The sequence below is a fragment of the Pseudophryne corroboree genome, chromosome 1, assembly GCF_028390025.1.
Source record: "Pseudophryne corroboree isolate aPseCor3 chromosome 1, aPseCor3.hap2, whole genome shotgun sequence".
Lineage (NCBI taxonomy): Eukaryota > Metazoa > Chordata > Amphibia > Anura > Myobatrachidae > Pseudophryne > Pseudophryne corroboree.
Window position 1 is genome coordinate 687,485,973 of NC_086444.1, and position 11,612 is coordinate 687,497,584.

Here is an 11,612-nt window from a genome sequence, read left to right on the forward strand (position 1 = left end):
CCTGTACATTTGCATTTTTCTCCCAAACTAAGGAAACTAGACAGAAAATGTGAAAGCATTATGTTAGGACTTATTCTACACTGCATAGCCATGAATAAACCAATGTGTATGTCCTTGCAATAGAAAGATATTGGCAAGGAAAAGCTGTCCTGTACATTTGCATTTTTCTCCCAAACTAAGGACACTAGAGGGAAAATGTGAAAGCATTCTGTTAGGCCTTATTCTACACTGCATAGCCGTAAATTTACCAGCATGTATATCCTTGCAAAAGCAAGATATTGGCAAGGAAAAGCTGTCCTGTACATTTGCATTTTTCTCCCGAACTAAGGACAATAGCGAGAAAATATTAAAGCATTCCGTTAGGCCTTATTCTACACTGCATAGCCCTGAATTTACCAATGTGTATGTCCTTGCTAAAGAAAGATATTGGCAAGGAAAAGCTGTCCTGTACATTTGCATTTTTCTCCCAAACTAAGGACACTAGCGAGAAAATATTAAAGCATTCCATTAGGCCTTATTCTACACTGCATAGCCCTGAATTTACCAATGTGTATGTCTTTGCTAAAGAAAGATATTGGCAAGGAAAAGCTGTCCTGTACATTTGCATTTTTCTCTCAAACTAAGGAGACTAGAGAGAAAATTTTAAAGCATTCTGTTAGGCCTTATTCTACATTGCATAGCCCTGAATTTACCAATGTGTATGTCCTTGCAAAAGAATGATATTGGCAAGGAAAAGCTGTCCTGTACATTTGCATTTTTATCCCAAACTAAGGAATCTAGACAGAAAATGTGAAAGCATTATGTTAGGACTTATTCTACACTGCATAGCCATGAATAAACCAATGTGTATGTCCTTGCAATAGAAAGATATTGGCAAGGAAAAGCTGTCCTGTACATTTGCATTTTTCTCTCAAACTAAGGAGACTAGAGAGAAAATTTTAAAGCATTCTGTTAGGCCTTATTCTACACTGCATAGCCATGAATAAACCAATGTGTATGTCCTAGCAAAATAAAGATATTGGCAAGGAAAAGCTGTCCTGTACATTTGCATTTTTCTCCCAAACTATGGACAATAGAGAGAAAATTTTAAAGCATTCTGTTAGGCCTTATTCTACACTGCATAGCCATGAATTTACCAATGTGTATGTCCTTGCAAAAGACATATATTGGCAAGGAAAATGTCTTGTACATTTGCATTTTTCTCCCAAACTAAGGACACTAGAGAGAACATTTTTAAACATTCTGTTAGGCCTTATTCTACACTGCATAGCCTTGAATTTACCAATGTGTATGTCCTTGCAAAAGAAAGATATTGGCATGGAAAAGCTGTCCTGTACATTTGCATTTTTCTCCCAAACTAAGGACACTAGAGGGAAAATGTGAAAGCATTCTGTTAGGCCTTATTCTACACTGCATAGCCCTGAATTTACCAATGTGTATGTCCTTGCAAAAGAAAGATATTGGCTAGGAACAGCTGTCCTGTACATTTGAATTTTTCTCCCAAACTAAGGACACTAGAGAGAAAATTTGAAAGCATTCTGTTAGGCCTTATTTACACTGCATAGCCATTAATAAACCAATGTGTATATCCTTGCAAAAAAAAGATATTGACAAGGAAAAGCTGTCCTGTACATTTGCATTTTTCTCCCAAACTATGGACACTAGAGAGAAAATGTTAAAGCATTCTGTTAGGCCTTATTCTACACTGCATAGCCCTGAATTTACCAATGTGTATGTCCTTGCAAAAGAAATATATTGGCAAGGAAAATGTCTTGTACATTTGCATTTTTATCCCAAACTAAGGACACTAGAGAGAAAAATTTTAAGCATTCTGTTAGGCCTTATTCTACACTGCATAGCCTTGAATTTACCAATGTGTATGTCATTGCAAAAGAAAGATATTGGCTAGGAAAAGCTGTCCTGTACATTTGCATTTTTCTCCCAAACTAAGGACACTAGAGAGAAATGTGAAAGCATTCTGTTAGGCCATATTCTACACTGCATAGCCGTGAATTTACCAGCATGTATATCCTTGCAAAAGCAAGATATTGGCAAAGAAAAGCTGTCCTGTACATTTGCATTTTTCTCCCAAACTAAGGACACTAGAGGGAAAATGTGAAAGCATTCTGTTAGGCCTTATTCTACACTGCATAGCCCTGAATTTACCAATGTGTATGTCCTTGCAAAAGAAAGATATTGGCAAGGAACAGCTGTCCTGTACATTTGCATTTTTCTCCAAAACCAAGGACACTAGAGAGAAAATTTTAAAGCATTCTGTTAGGCCTTATTCTACACTGCATAGCCATGAATAAACCAATGTGTATGTCCTTGCAATAGAAAGATATTGGCAAGGAAAAGCAGTCCTGTACATTTGCATTTTTCTCCCAAACTAAGGACACTAGAGGGAAAATGTGAAAGCATTCTGTTAGGCCTTATTCTACACTGCATAGCCCTGAATTTACCAATGTGCATGTCCTTGCAAAAGAAAGATATTGGCAAGGAACAGTTGTCCTGTACATTTGCATTTTTCTCCAAAACCAAGGACACTAGAGAGAAAATTTTAAAGCATTCTGTTAGGCCTTATTCTACACTGCATAGCCATGAATAAACCAATGTGTATGTCCTAGCAAAAGAAAGATATTGGCAAGGAAAAGCTGTCCTGTACATTTGCATTTTTCTCCCAAACTAAGGACACTAGAGGGAAAATGTGAAAGCATTCTGTTAGGCCTTATTCTACACTGCATAGCCCTGAATTTACCAATGTATATGTCCTTGCAAAAGAAAGATATTGGCAAGGAACAGCTGTCCTGTACTTTTGCATTTTTCTCCAAAACCAAGGACACTAGAGAGAAAATTTTAAAGCATTCTGTTAGGCCTTATTCTACACTGCATAGCCATGAATAAACCAATGTGTATGTCCTTGCAATAGAAAGATATTGGCAAGGAAAAGCTGTCCTGTACATTTGCATTTTTCTCTCAAACTAAGGACACTAGAGAGAAAATGTGAAAGCATTCTGTTAGGCCTTATTCTACACTGAATAGCCCTGGATTTATCAATGTGTATGTCATTGCAAAAGAAAGATATTGGCAAGGAAAAGCTCTCCTGTACATTTGCATTTTTCTCCCAAACTAAGGACACGAGAGGGAGAATTTTAAAGCATTCTGTAAGGCCTTATTCTACACTGCATAGCCATGAATAAACCAATGTGTATGTCCTTGCAATAGAAAGATATTGGCAAGGAAAAGCTGTCCTGTACATTTGCATTTTTCTCCCAAACTAAGGAAACTAGACAGAAAATGTGAAAGCATTATGTTAGGACTTATTCTACACTGCATAGCCATGAATAAACCAATGTGTATGTCCTTGCAATAGAAAGATATTGGCAAGGAAAAGCTGTCCTGTACATTTGCATTTTTCTCCCAAACTAAGGACACTAGAGGGAAAATGTGAAAGCATTCTGTTAGGCCTTATTCTACACTGCATAGCCGTAAATTTACCAGCATGTATATCATTGCAAAAGCAAGATATTGGCAAGGAAAAGCTGTCCTGTACATTTGCATTTTTCTCCCAAACTAAGGACACTAGAGGGAAAATGTGAAAGCATTCTGTTAGGCCTTATTCTACACTGCATAGCCATGAATAAACCAATGTGTATGTCCTTGCAATAGAAAGATATTGGCAAGGAAAAGCTGTCCTGTACATTTGCATTTTTCTCTCAAACTAAGGAGACTAGAGAGAAAATTTTAAAGCATTCTGTTAGGCCTTATTCTACATTGCATAGCCCTGAATTTACCAATGTGTATGTCCTTGCAAAAGAATGATATTGGCAAGGAAAAGCTGTCCTGTACATTTGCATTTTTATCCCAAACTAACGACACTAGAGAGAAAATTTTAAAGCATTCTGTTAGGCCTTATTCTACACTGCATAGCCCTGAATTTACCAATTTGTATGTCCTTGCAAAAGCAAGATATTGGCAAGGAAAAGCTGTCCTGTACATTTGCATTTTTCTCCCAAACTAAGGACACTAGAGGGAAAATGTGAAAGCATTCTGTTAGGCCTTATTCTACACTGCATAGCCCTGAATTTACCAATGTGTATGTCCTTGCAAAAGAATGATATTGGCAAGGAACAGCTGTCCTGTACATTTGAATTTTTCTCCAAAACCAAGGACACTAGAGAGAAAATTTTAAAGCATTCTGTTAGGCCTTATTCTACACTGCATAGCCATGAATAAACCAATGTGTATGTCCTAGCAAAATAAAGATATTGGCAAGGAAAAGCTGTCCTGTACATTTGCATTTTTCTCCCAAACTATGGACAATAGAGAGAAAATTTTAAAGCATTCTGTTAGGCCTTATTCTACACTGCATAGCCATGAATTTACCAATGTGTATGTCCTTGCAAAAGACATATATTGGCAAGGAAAATGTCTTGTACATTTGCATTTTTCTCCCAAACTAAGGACACTAGAGAGAACATTTTTAAACATTCTGTTAGGCCTTATTCTACACTGCATAGCCTTGAATTTACCAATGTGTATGTCCTTGCAAAAGAAAGATATTGGCATGGAAAAGCTGTCCTGTACATTTGCATTTTTCTCCCAAACTAAGGACACTAGAGGGAAAATGTGAAAGCATTCTGTTAGGCCTTATTCTACACTGCATAGCCCTGAATTTACCAATGTGTATGTCCTTGCAAAAGAAAGATATTGGCAAGGAACAGCTGTCCTGTACTTTTGCATTTTTCTCCAAAACCAAGGACACTAGAGAGAAAATTTTAAAGCATTCTGTTAGGCCTTATTCTACACTGCATAGCCATGAATAAACCAATGTGTATGTCCTTGCAATAGAAAGATATTGGCAAGGAAAAGCTGTCCTGTACATTTGCATTTTTCTCTCAAACTAAGGACACTAGAGAGAAAATGTGAAAGCATTCTGTTAGGCCTTATTCTACACTGAATAGCCCTGGATTTATCAATGTGTATGTCATTGCAAAAGAAAGATATTGGCAAGGAAAAGCTCTCCTGTACATTTGCATTTTTCTCCTAAACTAAGGACACGAGAGGGAGAATTTTAAAGCATTCTGTAAGGCCTTATTCTACACTGCATAGCCATGAATAAACCAATGTGTATGTCCTTGCAATAGAAAGATATTGGCAAGGAAAAGCTGTCCTGTACATTTGCATTTTTCTCCCAAACTAAGGACACTAGAGGGAAAATGTGAAAGCATTCTGTTAGGCCTTATTCTACACTGCATAGCCGTAAATTTACCAGCATGTATATCCTTGCAAAAGCAAGATATTGGCAAGGAAAAGCTGTCCTGTACATTTGCATTTTTCTCCCAAACTAAGGACACTAGAGGGAAAATGTGAAAGCATTCTGTTTGGCCTTATTCTACACTGCATAGCCATGAATAAACCAATGTGTATGTCCTTGCAATAGAAAGATATTAGAAAGGAAAAGCTGTCCTGTACATTTGCATTTTTCTCTCAAACTAAGGAGACTAGAGAGAAAATTTTAAAGCATTCTGTTAGGCCTTATTCTACATTGCATAGCCCTGAATTTACCAATGTGTATGTCCTTGCAAAAGAATGATATTGGCAAGGAAAAGCTGTCCTGTACATTTGCATTTTTATCCCAAACTAACGACACTAGAGAGAAAATTTTAAAGCATTCTGTTAGGCCTTATTCTACACTGCATAGCCCTGAATTTACCAATGTGTATGTCCTTGCAAAAGCAAGATATTGGCAAGGAAAAGCTGTCCTGTACATTTGCATTTTTCTCCCAAACTAAGGACACTAGAGGGAAAATGTGAAAGCATTCTGTTAGGCCTTATTCTACACTGCATAGCCCTGAATTTACCAATGCGTATGTCCTTGCAAAAGAAAGATATTGGCAAGGAACAGCTGTCCTGTACATTTGCATTTTTCTCCAAAACCAAGGACACTAGAGAGAAAATTTTAAAGCATTCTGTTAGGCCTTATTCTACACTGCATAGCCATGAATAAACCAATGTGTATGTCCTAGCAAAATAAAGATATTGGCAAGGAAAAGCTGTCCTGTACATTTGCATTTTTCTCCCAAACTATGGACAATAGAGAGAAAATTTTAAAGCATTCTGTTAGGCCTTATTCTACACTGCATAGCCATGAATTTACCAATGTGTATGTCCTTGCAAAAGACATATATTGGCAAGGAAAATGTCTTGTACATTTGCATTTATCTCCCAAACTAAGGACACTAGAGAGAACATTTTTAAACTTTCTGTTAGGCCTTATTCTACACTGCATAGCCTTGAATTTACCAATGTGTATGTCCTTGCAAAAGAAAGATATTGGCATGGAAAAGCTGTCCTGTACATTTGCATTTTTCTCCCAAACTAAGGACACTAGAGGGAAAATGTGAAAGCATTCTGTTAGGCCTTATTCTACACTGCATAGCCCTGAATTTACCAATGTGTATGTCCTTGCAAAAGAAATATATTGGCAAGGAACAGCTGTCCTGTACATTTGAATTTTTCTCCCAAACTAAGGACACTAGAGAGAAAATTTGAAAGCATTCTGTTAGGCCTTATTTACACTGCATAGCCATTAATAAACCAATGTGTATGTCCTTGCAAAAAAAAGATATTGACAAGGAAAAGCTGTCCTGTACATTTGCATTTTTCTCCCAAACTATGGACACTAGAGAGAAAATATTAAAGCATTCCGTTAGGCCTTATTCTACACTGCATAGCCCTGAATTTACCAATGTGTATGTCCTTGCAAAAGAAATATATTGGCAAGGAAAATGTCTTGTACATTTGCATTTTTATCCCAAACTAAGGACACTAGAGAGAAAAATTTTAAGCATTCTGTTAGGCCTTATTCTACACTGCATAGCCTTGAATTTACCAATGTGTATGTCATTGCAAAAGAAAGATATTGGCAAGGAAAAGCTGTCCTGTACATTTGCATTTTTCTCCCAAACTAAGGACACTAGAGAGAAATGTGAAAGCATTCTGTTAGGCCATATTCTACACTGCATAGCCGTGAATTTACCAGCATGTATATCCTTGCAAAAGCAAGATATTGGCAAAGAAAAGCTGTCCTGTACATTTGCATTTTTCTCCCAAACTAAGGACACTAGAGGGAAAATGTGAAAGCATTCTGTTAGGCCTTATTCTACACTGCATAGCCCTGAATTTACCAATGTGTATGTCCTTGCAAAAGAAAGATATTGGCAAGGAACAGCTGTCCTGTACATTTGCATTTTTCTCCAAAACCAAGGACACTAGAGAGAAAATTTTAAAGCATTCTGTTAGGCCTTATTCTACACTGCATAGCCATGAATAAACCAATGTGTATGTCCTTGCAATAGAAAGATATTGGCAAGGAAAAGCTGTCCTGTACATTTGCATTTTTCTCCCAAACTAAGGACACTAGAGGGAAAATGTGAAAGCATTCTGTTAGGCCTTATTCTACACTGCATAGCCCTGAATTTACCAATGTGTATGTCCTTGCAAAAGAAAGATATTGGCAAGGAACAGCTGTCCTGTACATTTGCATTTTTCTCCAAAACCAAGGACACTAGAGAGAAAATTTTAAAGCATTCCGTTAGGCCTTATTCTACACTGCATAGCCATGAATAAACCAATGTGTATGTCCTAGCTAAAGAAAGATATTGGCAAGGAAAAGCTGTCCTGTACATTTGCATTTTTCTCCCAAACTAAGGACACTAGAGGGAAAACGTGAAAGCATTCTGTTAGGCCTTATTCTACACTGCATAGCCCTGAATTTACCAATGTGTATGTCCTTGCAAAAGAAAGATATTGGCAAGGAACAGCTGTCCTGTACTTTTGCATTTTTCTCCAAAACCAAGGACACTAGAGAGAAAAATTTAAAGCATTCTGTTAGGCCTTATTCTACACTGCATAGCCATGAATAAACCAATGTGTATGTCCTTGCAATAGAAAGATATTGGCAAGGAAAAGCTGTCCTGTACATTTGCATTTTTCTCTCAAACTAAGGACACTAGAGAGAAAATGTGAAAGCATTCTGTTAGGCCTTATTCTACACTGAATAGCCCTGGATTTATCAATGTGTATGTCATTGCAAAAGAAAGATATTGGCAAGGAAAAGCTCTCCTGTACATTTGCATTTTTCTCCCAAACTAAGGACACGAGAGGGAGAATTTTAAAGCATTCTGTAAGGCCTTATTCTACACTGCATAGCCATGAATAAACCAATGTGTATGTCCTTGCAATAGAAAGATATTGGCAAGGAAAAGCTGTCCTGTACATTTGCATTTTTCTCCCAAACTAAGGAAACTAGACAGAAAATGTGAAAGCATTATGTTAGGACTTATTCTACACTGCATAGCCATGAATAAACCAATGTGTATGTCCTTGCAATAGAAAGATATTGGCAAGAAAAAGCTGTCCTGTACATTTGCATTTTTCTCCCAAACTAAGGACACTAGAGGGAAAATGTGAAAGCATTCTGTTAGGCCTTATTCTACACTGCATAGCCGTAAATTTACCAATGTGTATATCCTTGCAAAAGCAAGATATTGGCAAGGAAAAGCTGTCCTGTACATTTGCATTTTTCTCCCAAACTAAGGACACTAGCGAGAAAATATTAAAGCATTCCGTTAGGCCTTATTCTACACTGCATAGCCCTGAATTTACCAATGTGTATGTCCTTGCTAAAGAAAGATATTGGCAAGGAAAAGCTGTCCTGTACATTTGCATTTTTCTCCCAAACTAAGGAAACTAGACAGAAAATGTGAAAGCATTATGTTAGGACTTATTCTGCATAGCCCTGAATTTACCAATGTGTATGTCCTTGCTAAAGAAAGATAATGGCAAGGAAAAGCTGTCCTGTACATTTGCATTTTTCTCCCAAACTAAGGAAACTTGACAGAAAATGTGAAAGCATTATGTTAGGACTTATTCTACACTGCATAGCCATGAATAAACCAATGTGTATGTCCTTGCAATAGAAAGATATTGGCAAGGAAAAGCTCTCCTGTACATTTGCATTTTTCTCCCAAACTAATGACACGAGAGGGAGAATTTTAAAGCATTCTGTAAGGCCTTATTCTACACTGCATAACCCTGAATTTACCAATGTGTATGTCCTTGCAATAGAAAGATATTGGCAAGGAAAAGCTGTCCTGTACATTTGCATTTTTCTCTCAAACTTAGGACACTAGAGAGAAAATGTGAAAGCATTCTGTTAGGCCTTATTCTACACTGAATAGCCCTGAATTTACCAATGTCTATGTCCTAGCAAAATAAAAATATTGGCAAGGAAAAGCTGTCCTGTACATTTGCATTTTTCTCTCAAACTAAGGAGACTAGAGAGAAAATTTTAAAGCATTCTGTTAGGCCTTATTCTACATTGCATAGCCCTGAATTTACCAATGTGTATGTCCTTGCAAAGATAGATATTGAAAGAAGGGGTTTGTGGGAGCCGCACTGGTCTAGCAACAATTTTTGTACGAAAAGCAATCTGAGTAATGTCCTCTGAGAAACTGAAATTTATGTTATAGAATTGCTTCAGATTAAGGTAACTGTGCATATAGGAAGATAGTATATCTTTTAGGGTGCACTAAATGTAGTTACCATTCAGTGGTGCTCCCATGAGTCAAAAATGTATTGAGAAGAATACCAAATAAGAAAAATGGAAAAAGAAGTAGACTCTTGTTTGGGAGCACTCTTAACTCAGAGGAACTAAGTTGTATACATGTCTTAGGCTGGTAAAAATCATGAGTTTAATAAATTCTTGTTAAAATATATAGAATTAACGGAGTTCAAAAAATTTTCTGTGTGATTCAAGACTATTATGCAAAAATATCTATGTCAATTTAATAAGTAATTAGCAAAAATTGCTATAGTATAATGTAAGCTGGAAAAACTTTAGAATTCACAAAAAAGAGGGGGAAAGGGGGGAAAAAAGAAGAACACCTACTAGTCTCAAAGGTGTCTGTCAGATGAATATATGACCATCATTCATACTGCAAAAATCCCAAATGGAAAAAGTAGTTGCAGGGAATTAAATCATGGGTGATATGAATCCGAGTACCCATCTGTGACTTAGGATTGGGCAGCAAAATTTATTTGCAGTACCAGGATGTTCCAAGGTGGTCTCCCATCCGAGTACTGGTCTGGCCCTCCACTGCTTAGCTTCCAAGATCGGAAGAGATTGGGCATCTCCAGTGGGGTATGTCCGCAATTTCTTAAGCTAGCCCTTTCATTTGTCACTTAATATTGGAAATGGAATCGTTCATATTTTCAACAAGAAAAATGAAAGAAGGGGACAGACACATCTGTTCTCATTTTTGTTCACTTCATAGATTTTGTATACCAATGGTGGATCTTTGGTTATGAGAAAAACACAGATGTTAATCCACTAACTATAAAGGATTCTTTGTAGTTAATACCCTGTTCTTTCTTGGTGATTAATTCATGCTTATTGCTGTCCTATTTAGACAGCACGACCAAGAATGATTTTGTTATTTATATACAATTGACTGGTGTATAGTACAATACAAATAATGAAGGATTCACTGTGATTGGATATTTATGGCCTTGATATTCCCGTGCCATATAATTGTCATATCTAATCTGCACTTTTTGAGCCTGCCGTCAACATGTGTGTCTGTCCCCTTCTTTCATTTTTCTTGTTGAAAATATGAACGATTCCATTTCCAATATTAAGTGACAAATGAAAGGGCTAGCTTAAGAAATTGCGGACATACCCCACTGGAGATGCCCAATCTCTTCCGATCTTGGAAGCTAAGCAGTGGAGGGCCGGACCAGTACTCGGATGGGAGACCACCTTGGAACATCCTGGTACTGCAAATAAATTTTGCTGCCCAATCCTAAGTCACAGATGGGTACTCGGATTCATATGACCCATGATTTAATTCCCTGCAACTACTTTTTCCATTTGGGATTTTTGCAGTATGAATGATGGTCATATATTCATCTGACAGACACCTTTGAGACTAGTAGGTGTTCTTTTTTCCCCCCTTTCCCCCTCTTTTTTGTGAATTCTAAAGTTTTTCCGGCTTACATTATACTATAGCAATTTTTGCTAATTACTTATTAAATTGACATAGATATTTTTGCATAATAGTCTTGAATCACACAGAAATTTTTTTGAACTCCGTTAATTCTATATATTTTAACAAGAATTTATTAAACTCATGATTTTACCAGCCTAAAACATGTATACAACTTAGTTCCTCTGAGTTAAGAGTGCTCCCAAACAAGAGTCTACTTCTTTTTCCATTTTTCTTATTTGGTATTCTTCTCAAAGATAGATATTGGCAAGGAAAAGCTGTCCTGTACATTTGCATTTTTCTACAAAACCAAGGACACTAGAGAGAAAATTTTAAAGCATTCTGTTAGGCCTTATTCTACACTGCATAGCCATTAATAAACCAATGTGTATGTCCTTGCAAAAGAAAGATATTGGCAAGGAAAAGCTGTCCTGTACATTTGCATTTTTCTCCCAAACTAAGGACACTAGAGAGAAAATGTGAAAGCATTCTGTTAGGTCTTATTCTACACTGCATAGCCCTGAATTTACCAATGTGTATGTCCTTGCAAAATAAATATAT

General features: G+C 36.9%; 2 pseudogenes; one reads left to right on the forward strand and one right to left on the reverse strand.

Annotated features, from left to right (window-relative positions):
• Nucleotides 1–10,101: 10,101 nt before the first annotated feature.
• Nucleotides 10,102–10,221, reverse strand: LOC134934929 (5S ribosomal RNA; annotated as a pseudogene).
• A 510-nt stretch (nucleotides 10,222–10,731) lies between these two features.
• LOC134935695 (5S ribosomal RNA) lies at nucleotides 10,732–10,851 on the forward strand (annotated as a pseudogene).
• Nucleotides 10,852–11,612: the final 761 nt, after the last annotated feature.